The sequence below is a fragment of the Peromyscus maniculatus genome, chromosome 2 (assembly GCF_049852395.1).
Source record: "Peromyscus maniculatus bairdii isolate BWxNUB_F1_BW_parent chromosome 2, HU_Pman_BW_mat_3.1, whole genome shotgun sequence".
Classification (NCBI taxonomy): domain Eukaryota; kingdom Metazoa; phylum Chordata; class Mammalia; order Rodentia; family Cricetidae; genus Peromyscus; species Peromyscus maniculatus.
Window position 1 is genome coordinate 25,840,441 of NC_134853.1, and position 10,095 is coordinate 25,850,535.

Consider the following 10,095-nt stretch of genomic DNA (forward strand, 5'->3'; position numbering starts at 1 on the left):
TTCTTGTATCTTCATAGGCATTTCCTTCTTTAAGTTGGGAAAGTTTTCTTCTATAATTTTGTTGAATATATTTTCTGTGCCTTTGAGTTGGTATTCTTCACCTTCTTCTATCCCTATAATTCGTAAGTTTGGTCTTTTTATGGTGTCCCAGATTTCTTGGACATTTTGGTTCATGACTTTGTTGGCTTTAGTGTTTCCTTCGACTGATGGAACTATTTCTTCTACTGTATCTTCAATGCCAGAAATCCTCTCTTCCATCTCTTGCATTCTGTTGGTTATACTTGCATCCGAAGTTCCTGATCTTTTACTCAGGTTTTCTATTTCCAGCATTCCCTCTGTTTGTGTCTTTTTCATTTTTTCAATTTCCCTTTTCAGATCTTGGACTGTTTCCTTTGTTTGTTTCATTGCTTTTTCATGGTTTTCTTTCAGTGCTTTATTGTTTTCTTCCAGGATTTTAATGTTTTCTTCCAGGACTTTATTGTTTTCTTGGAGGGCTTTATTGTTTTCTTCTAATTTGTTTGCCCTTTCCTCTAGTTGTTTACAGCGTTCTTCCAATTTTCTTGTCTTTTCCTCTACACACGCCTCTACCTTCTTCATGAAGTTACTCATAAGGCTACTTTCTTCTGCTTCTTCCAATTTTTGGTGTTCAGGTCTAGATGTTGGAGGCGAGCTAGGTTCTGGTGATGCTGTATTGCTCTTCATTTTGCTGTATGTACTTCTGCTTTGACGTCTGCCCATCTCCTTGTGATTCCTTCTTGGTCTTATCAGTGGACTTGTTTCACAAAGATCTGACAGACTCAGGAGGACTCTCTCTCTTGTCCAAAAGGGAGTTCTCTTGTCCAACTCTTTGGTCCAGAAGGGAAGTCAGGGGCAAGCTCTGGTCCAGAATGGCAGTCGGGGACAGGCTGGGAGCTGGGGGCCGGTCTCTAAGTCTCAGGAAGTGGGTGGGGTCTTGGGCAGATGGGCGTGGGGGCAGGGCGCGGAGACTGCAGGGGCTGCCGGGGGCTTGGAAATGGGGATCCCTCCCGGTGGGGCTAGAAGGGGAGCTGCCCGGTGGCCAGAACCCGGCGCCAAGCTGGGCAGGTCCTCCCGGGGTGGCTGGTGGCCAGGGATGCGGTCCGGGTTGGACCCGGGTACTCACCTCTGGTCCAGAAGGGAAGTCTTCGGGGGCAGGCTGGGAGCTGGGGGCCGGTCTCTAAGTCTCAGGAAGTGGGTGGGGTCTTGGGCAGATGGGCGTGGGGGCAGGGCGCGGAGACTGCAGGGGCTGCCGGGGGCTTGGAAATGGGGATCCCTCCCGGTGGGGCTAGAAGGGGAGCTGCCCGGTGGCCAGAACCTGGTGCCAAGTTGGGCAGGCCTCTCAGGAGTGGTTGGTGGCCAGGGATGCGGTCCGGGTTGGACCCAGGCACTCACCTCTGGTCCAGAGGGGAAGTCGTCGGGGGCCTTGTTTCAAACTTCTAAAGTCTGACACTGGAGAGTTTATTTCAGGGACATTTAAGCACAGTGCAATTTTGGAAAACAGATTCTTGATGATAATTAACTCAATTCCGAGAGAACAACAAAGCTTAAAGTGTGACTACATCAAAGCTCTTTTGCAACGTACCTATGACATCTTCTATAAGGATGGGTTCTATACCTTACAGGCCATTCTCAGTCATACAAATAGTGCAGAGATCACCCAGCAATAAAGTGCATGTGACATCTCCCTTAAGGATGGGTTCTGTTGACTAAGAAACAATGCACAAGACAAAGGTCATAGAAAGAATGACTGAGATAAACACGCTTCCCTCAGTCTAGTGTGTTGGGAGTTCTTGGGCATGGTTTCCCCAGTATGTTTTTCATATGCCCATGTGACCAAATGGTCCCAATTTACTTCGATAAGTTTGTAGGCTGGTACCCCCTTTACTTTTAGAAATAAGTTATTTCTCAGTGTGTGCCTTCTAGATAGTGCCAGAGCAAGGTAGGGTCATCCTGCCTCCCTGTTTGCATTCAAAATGGGGCCAAATTCTTCCCATAAAATGGATCTCTCAGGGCAAGGCGCATCCTGAAAAACCACTGTTTCACACAGTGTGAAAAAAAGAGTAGGGAACGGCCCAGTTTCATCACACTGACCCTCTGGGAAGTGTTCTCAAGCCAAGCTTGTCGTTTAGCTCAGGCATTTTGTCCCAGTGACACAAAGCTAACTCATATACTTCACAGATGCTTGTGAGGACTAGGAATGTTTATAAAAAGAGTGCTGACCCCAGCCACACACACAAACGTCAATGTTGATAAATGTTAGCTTTCAAGGGGACTATATTCTCAGGCACTGAAATTAACCTCTAGTGTTTAGATTTGTGGTTAAAATAACTTCAGAGGAGACATAGAGGGTAGAGTAGAAGACAGAATTTATTACAGAATAATATCAGAAGAGAGGTTGCAATGGTCTGTTAACTCAGAATCACAGCTCTCACCTCAAAGTGTCATGGTTTTTGTCAACTTAATGCAAACTTATATATACCTGGGGGAAAGGGATCTTAATTGGGGAATTGCCTTCTCTGGATTGGCCTGTGTGTATGTATGTCTGTGAAGCGTTACTGCTGACTAATGTGGGCCAGCCCACTGTGTGAGGTACCAGTTTTGAACCTGTGGCAGCTGAGCAAGCCACAGGAAGCAAGCCAGTGATAAATGTCACTACATGGTCTCTGCTTCAGTTCCTGTTGGCTGCCTTAAGTTCCTGACTCGACTTCTGTGGTGGTTTGAATGAAAAAGGCCCCCATAGACTCACAGGAGTAGCACTATTAGGAGGTGTGGTCTTGTTGGAGTAGGTGTGGTCTTGTTAGAAGAAGTGTGTCACAGGAAGAAGGCTTTGAGATCTCAGATGCTCAAGCCAGGCCCAGTGTCTCACAGTCTCTTCCTGCTGTCTTCCATTATAAAAGTGTTGCCATGGTCACGATGTCTCTTTATAGCAATAGAAACCCTAACTAAGATAGCTTCTTTCCACGATGGATTGCAACCTGTAAGCCAAATAAACCCTGTCCTCCACATGTTGCCTGTGGTTATGGTGGTTACCACAGCAACAGAAAGCAAACTAGAACACCAAGGGAATATTAGTCTCCATGGCCCAGAAATATATGTTCCAACATGGTCACGTAATCTGGTTCATCAGATTGTTCTTCACTGACATGGTCTTTAGAGAGAGGGCCAGGAGATCTAAAGATAAAGAGGATAGACGATGGAGAAGATAAAAGATGTTTGGGATCAGCAGGTCTTGCACAAGCTATGAATTATGCCAAGCAAGTTTATTAAGAAGTACAGCATCTTGTACTATTTCAGGGGAGCAATGTGACGAAGTCAGCAGAATCAGTCCTACAATGGGACAGAATCAGCAGGAGGCTAATCAAGCAATGTCACACAAGGAGAACACAAAATGTCTGAAAAGCACCACAGCCTGAGTATACAGCGGCCTTGGTACTGATAAACATGGTCCTATGGCATGGGAAGAGTTGGGCTCTCAGGATCTGAAGCCATAACTTTCCTAAGGCTCTGGCCCCAGGCTATTACTGGCTCTGTGAAGCATGTTTCTCATTTTAGAGAAGTAGCTGTTTTTTCCTCTACATATCAGGGCCTCAGGGGAAAGCTCCCAAGGCACAGCCTCACACGATTACTTGCTCTGCCAAGCATGCTCCTGAATTTGAGAGAAGGAGCTCTATAGTGTGAATTCTAATCGGTCTTAATAATAAAAACTCAGAGTCAGATATTAGGGTAAATACTGAAAGATCAGAGAAGTAAAGGAGCAGTCACCCTCACCTCTTGCCTCCACTACTCCTCAGAGTGAAAAGAGGTAGAGCTCCTGTCTCTGCCCAGCCATATCACTTCCTGTTTCCTGTCTGTACAGACCTCCAGACCTCTATGGTTAACTAATGGCTAGCTCCACCCTCTGATCTTCAGGCAAACTTGAATTGTTAGAGCACAAACAAAATATCACCACAGAGCTGTCTTACTTATCCAAACATCAGGGCCTCAAAGAAAGCCTCGGTAGATCAGTCCAACTCTCAACCGTCACACTTTGATGAAACTTGTATAGACACAGAATAAAAGAAAGGTACAAATCAAAGCACTTTTCACTCAGATCTTTTTTGTTTGTTTGTTTGTTTGTTTTTGGAGGCAGGGTTTCTCTGTGTAGCTTTGCGCCTTTCCTGGATCTCACTTGGTAGCCCAGGCTGGCCTCGAACTCACAGAGATCCGCCTGCCTCTGCCTCCTGAGTGCTGGGATTAAAGGCGTGCGCCACCACCGCCCGGCACAAAGCACTTTTCAAATGCATTGGTAGACATGTCGGGCAAGGGTAACAGCACAGCAGGAAAATGCTGCTGTAGGTGTTGATGCTGTATGATGATAGTCTTTTGGGTTGGTGGAAGTCTGTTAATATATCCCTCAAATTTTCACATTATGAGGATGGTGGATCAGAGGCAGAGGGAGGGTCTCTTGCTCCTGTCCTGCTTCATACTCCGGGTTAGCTGGTCCCTAAGCTTCCAGGTGGCTCTCCTGACCTTGTTTCTCATCTCACCATAAACATGATTGGAATAAAGATGCATGCCGCTGTATCCAGCTGTGTGTTTTTTTGTTTTTTAATGAATCTGAGGGATTAACTGCAGGCTGTTGGGCTTTTGCACCATCTTTGCCTGCTCAGTCTTCTTGCTTTCCCCCACCACATCCATTGATTTTTAAATTTTTTTAGGAAGGGAAATATATCATATCTGACTCCTTAAAATTAAAAACACCATAGGAAAGAGAGAATTTGGAAGTAGTGTGGTTGTGTTGTAGTCCATTGGGGAGAAGCAGTTTCTTTCCGCTGAAGCATTTTTTTTTTTTTTTTTTTTTTTGGTTTTTTTGAGACAGGGTTTCTCTGTGTAGCTTTGCGCCTTTCCTGGAGCTCACTTGGTAGCCCAGGCTGGCCTCGAACTCACAGAGATCCGCCTGGCTCTGCCTCCCGAGTGCTGGGATTAAAGGCGTGCGCCACCAACGCCCGGCCCGCTGAAGCATTTTTAATTATGTGTGTGCACATATGTCTCTGTGGGTATATGTGCATGAATGCTGGTGCTTCCAGAGGATAGTAGCTCCCCTGGAGCCAGAGTTACAGGTGGTGATGAGCCCACATGGGTACCATGAGCCAAACTCTGTCCTTTGTAAGAATAGGACATGATCCTAACTACGGAGTTATCTCTCCATGCGAAGCACGCACATTCTTATGCTCTGGGCGAAGACCGATGTTCTAAACTTCCCAGGAGATAATGACACTATCATCTAATTGAGAGTTTCTGGTCAAACATAAAGATGGACAATTGTCCCCTCCATTAAGAATTATTCTAAATGGGGCTGTCAGTCACCTGGTCAGAGCTGCGCTTTTCCCCTGCAAGCTGACTGTTTTAGAGATTTTAGAAAGTAGTATATAGCCTATCTGAAAATGTATGTTAGGACAGTGTTTTTTTTTTTTTTTAATCATTGCTTATTTTCATCCACGAGAGTTTCTTTAGAAATGGGAAAAAAGCTAAGACAATTGGTAACAAAGGTGTGGTCAAAAACCTGACTATGTGGCTGTTAGAACTGTTTAGTGACTGGAATGTGGAAGAGTTTGCAACTTATGGTTATAAAAAGCTTTGAGGTCTATAAACAGAGTTTACTGCTCTGATGGGATCTTGGAGGATAAGAAGACTGAGACAAATGTGGAGAGTGGAGGCCAGCTCATGAGATTTCAGAGGTGAGCAATGACTGGACAAGGAACTGGAAAAGGGACATTCAAGGGATTTTTTTTGGGGGGGCCATGCCCTTAGCACTTGAGTGAAGTTGAGTTTAAGGATAATGGATACATTTGTTTCAAGGTAGGAGAGCATTCAGGCTGACGCTGAGAACAACTGTAACTTTTAAAGAGCTCAGCACCACGGAAGAGGAACCTCCTGTACTGAAAGGGGACACTAGGAAAGATGTCCTGACCGCACGACTCTGTCCCTTAAAGGCACCAGAATACAAAGATCCAAATCTTTTAAAGGAAGCCTGGGTTGAAGGGGCTCCCCACTCCCCAAAAGCAATAACTAAGAAAGCATTTCCTTGGGGTCAGCATGCAGAAGCTGGGGCAGAAATGGGCATCAGATTCTATCCAAGCTGATGGCGGAGCTTGGCAGCAATGTCCCTGTGGAACTGGTTTTGAAGGTATGAAAGATGCAAAATAGAGGGGTCCTGGAGAATAACCAAGGCCAGATAATGTGTAGTGAAGTCGGAGTCCATGTAAAGAGGTCATGTTGTAAAGCCTAGCTGTCACTGGAGACTTCAGGGGACTAGAGATGCTTGGACAACGGGGCCTGTATCAAGGGGTGTTGTGGGCATGGATTGGAGCCAACCTAGTAGAGAATCTGTGTGTGCTGAGAGGGGCGGGGCTGGAGGGGCGGCGCTGGAGGGGCGGGGCTACCCAAGCCTCTGGCGCTCAGTTGATGTATTAGTTACTTTTTTTGTTGCTATGATAAAATCCGTGACCAAAACTAACGTAGGGAAGAAAGAGTTTATTTTAGCTTATGGTTCCAGAAAGCTTGAGTGTTCATAATGGCATGGAAGGCCTGGCATAGTGGTGGCCAGGAGTAGAAAGCTCAGGAGGGGGTTTATAAACCCTCAAAGCCCCCTCTCCCCCGGACTTATCTCCTCCATAAGGACATGCGCCTGAGGTTCTATAACCTCGAAGAGCCACACCAACCTGGACCCAGATGTTCCAATCCATGACTCTGGGGTGTATCTCAGTGACACCTCAACAGTTGGTTGCATTGTAAGCCCAGGTGCCAGCCACAAAGATGGAGGATTTAGTGCTTGCCCTGTTGGAGTTTGGCTTTGCTCTGGCCTGACTATTCATTCTTATATTTGTCAGGTCCCAAAGAAACTCAGGACAAATGGCTAATTGTGGTGCCTATTTAACACACAGAAGCTGCCGCTGTTTCAGAGTCCTGGCTGCTCTCAGAACTTTTCACCTCTGCCCGCTACACCGGACCTCTCCAGCCCCCCCCTCCCCTGCTTCCCTTCCTTTCCTCCAGCTTTTATTTGTTATATAACCCAACTATTCTGCCATGCACTCTCTTTGGTCACACGCTCTCTTTGGCCATGCCCTATCTTGGTTCTCTTCGTTTTTCTTCCTCTCCTGGTCTCCTCTCCTGTCCCTCCTCTATCTTCTCTTCCTTCCTCTATTTCCCTCTGTCCCTTCCTCTCATGGCCCTGGTCTATTCTGCTACCCATGTTTAGTCTGGGGTCTTCCAGATGCCCCTGGCTGTTCTCTCTCATATCTACAATAAAAACCGTCTCCTCAACCATACCTAGGAGTGGTCATGCCTTTATTTGCATTCAATATTATACCCTGGTTCTTCCTTTTTGGAACAGGAATTCTTTTTTTTTCTTTCTTTCTTTCTTTCTTTCTTTCTTTCTTTCTTTCTTTCTTTCTTTCTTTCTTTCTTTTTTTTTTTTTTTTGGATCTATTTATTTATTATGTATAATGTTCTGCCTGCATACCAGAAGAGGGCACCAGATCTCATTATAGGTGGTTGTTGTGACCCACCATGTGGTTGCTCAGAACTGAACTCAGTACCTCTGGAAGAGCAGCCAGTGCTCTTAACCACTGAGCCATATCTCCAGCCCCTGGAACAGGAATTCTTATTCTGTGCCATTATATGTTGAATGTATGCGACTTGTTTTCTATCTGAGTCTATCTTTGAATTTTTAAAGTGTTATAATTGTTAAAGACCGTGGGGACTTTAAAAGTTAGATTGAGCTTTAAGGTTTTAAAGTTACATTATTACATGGTTATGAGTGTATAGGGACAAGGGTCAAAAGTTATTGCTTAAAATTAATGAGCTAGGGTGTCAGGTTGACAAACAGTGGAGTTATAATGATTGGAAAGACCCATCTTCATTTTTGACAGGACTACTCCCAAGCGGGGATCCTGGACTGTACAAAATGGAAAAAGAGGCCTGATTGCTAGCAATATACATTTAATTGCTTTCTCCTGTCTTCCAACATAGTGTGACCACATTTCTAAGTTCCTGATGTTTTGACTTCTTATCATGATAGATCTTGAGCTGGAAGCTAAAATAAACACTTTCTCTTGTTTTTTATTAAGTGTTTAAAAATTTCAGTTCCTTTATTAATTTGTACAGAGCTCAGAAGACAGCTTGCTGGAATTGGTTCTCTCCTTCTATCATGTGGGTCCTAGCAATGGAACTCAGGCTTCCAGCAAATTACTTCACCAGTGAACCACCTCACTGTCCCAGCCAGTGTTAGAGTATTCCATCACAGCTACAGGAAAATAAACCAAAACACATACCTTTTCATGTTTTTTTTCAAGACAGGGTTTCTCTGTGTAGCTTTGCACCTTTCCTGGAACTTGCTTTGTAGACCAGGCTGGCCTCTGCCTCCCCAGTGCTGGAATTAAAGGCATGGGCCACCACTACCCAGCCCAAAACACATACCTTTAAAGACTTTCTTTTTCTTTTTTCTTTCTTTCTTTTTTTTTTTGGCTGAGCCTGGCATTGGTGGCGCATGCCTTTAATAAATCTCAGCACTCGGGAGGCAGAGGCAGGTGGATTTCTGAGTTTGAAGCAAGCCTGGTCTATGGAGTGAGTGTCAGGACAGCCAGAGTTGTTACACAGAGAAATCCTGTCTTGAAAAACAAAAACAAACAAACAAACAAACAAACAAACAAAATTTCTTTTCTGATAAGGCTGCACTGTCTGTTAAGTTGCTATTTTTTTTTTTAATTTTCAAGTCTGAAAAAGCATAATCATTTACAGTGACCTGAACATTTCAAACCCTGTTGTTCCAAGTCATTTATATTATAATTGTGCATTTGCTTTTTAAGTGTGCTTTAGTTCCTTGGAGAGAAAAGCAAAGACTTGCTGGTTAGAGTCAAGCTTTTTGTGATAGGCCGCTGTGTGCCCCGTCCCCCGCCCCCAGACATTACATGGTTCGCTTGGCTTTAGAAAAGAGGCTATGCTTTAAATCCAAAATATTTTTCTGACAGTATGTGTTGGAACTTTCCACGGCCCACGGATTTACACACTTGAGGAATAACACAAACGATCGAAAGGCGTTTGGTGGACTAACTCTGTAGGTCGCGTGTTTCGGGAAACTTCTGTATTATGCAGGGGCCCTGAGCCCATTCCGGGTTGGTCAAGAGAGCAGGGAAGAGCACCAAGCAGAGCCCTGACACCCCCGGGACCCGGCCCCTCGGGCACCGAGCAGAGCCCTGACACCCCGGGACCCGCCCCCTCGGGTACCGAGCAGAGTCCTGACACCCCCGGGACCCGCCCCCTCGGGCACCCAGCAGAGCCCTGACACCCCCGGGACCCGGGACCCTCGGGCACCGAGCAGAGCCCTGACACCCCCGGGACCTGGTCCCCTCGGGCACCGAGCAGAGCCTTACACCCCGGGACCCGGCCCCTCGGGCACCCAGCAGAGCCCTGACACCCAGGGACCCGTCTCCTCGGGCACCGAGCAGAGCCCTGACACCCCGGGACCCGCCCCCTCGGGAACGGAGCAGAGCCCTGACACCCCCGGGACCCGGCCCCCTCGGGCACCGAGCAGAGCCCTGACACCCCGGGACCTGGTCTCCTCGGGCACCCAGCAGAGCCCTGACACCCCCGGGGCCTGGTCCCCTCAAGCACCTAGCAGAGCCCTGACACCCCCGGGACCCGCCCCCTCGGGCACCGTGCAGAGCCCTGACACCCAGGGACCTGGTCCCCTCGGGTACCGAGCAGAGCCCTGACACCCCCGGGACCCGGCCCCTCGGGCACCCAGCAGAGCCCTGACACCCCGGGACCCGCCCCCTCGGGCACCGAGCAGAGCCCTGACACCCTCGGGACCCGCCCCCTCGGGAACGGAGCAGAGCCCTGACACCCCCGGGACCCGCCCCCTCGGGCACCGAGCAGAGCCCTGACACCCCCGGGACCCGTCCCCTCGGGCACCGAGCAGAGCCCTGACACCCCCGGGACCCGACCCCTCGGGCACCGAGCAGAGCCCTGACACCCCCGGGACCCGGCCCCTCGGGCACCGAGCAGAGCCTTACACCCCGGGACCTGGTCACCTGGGGC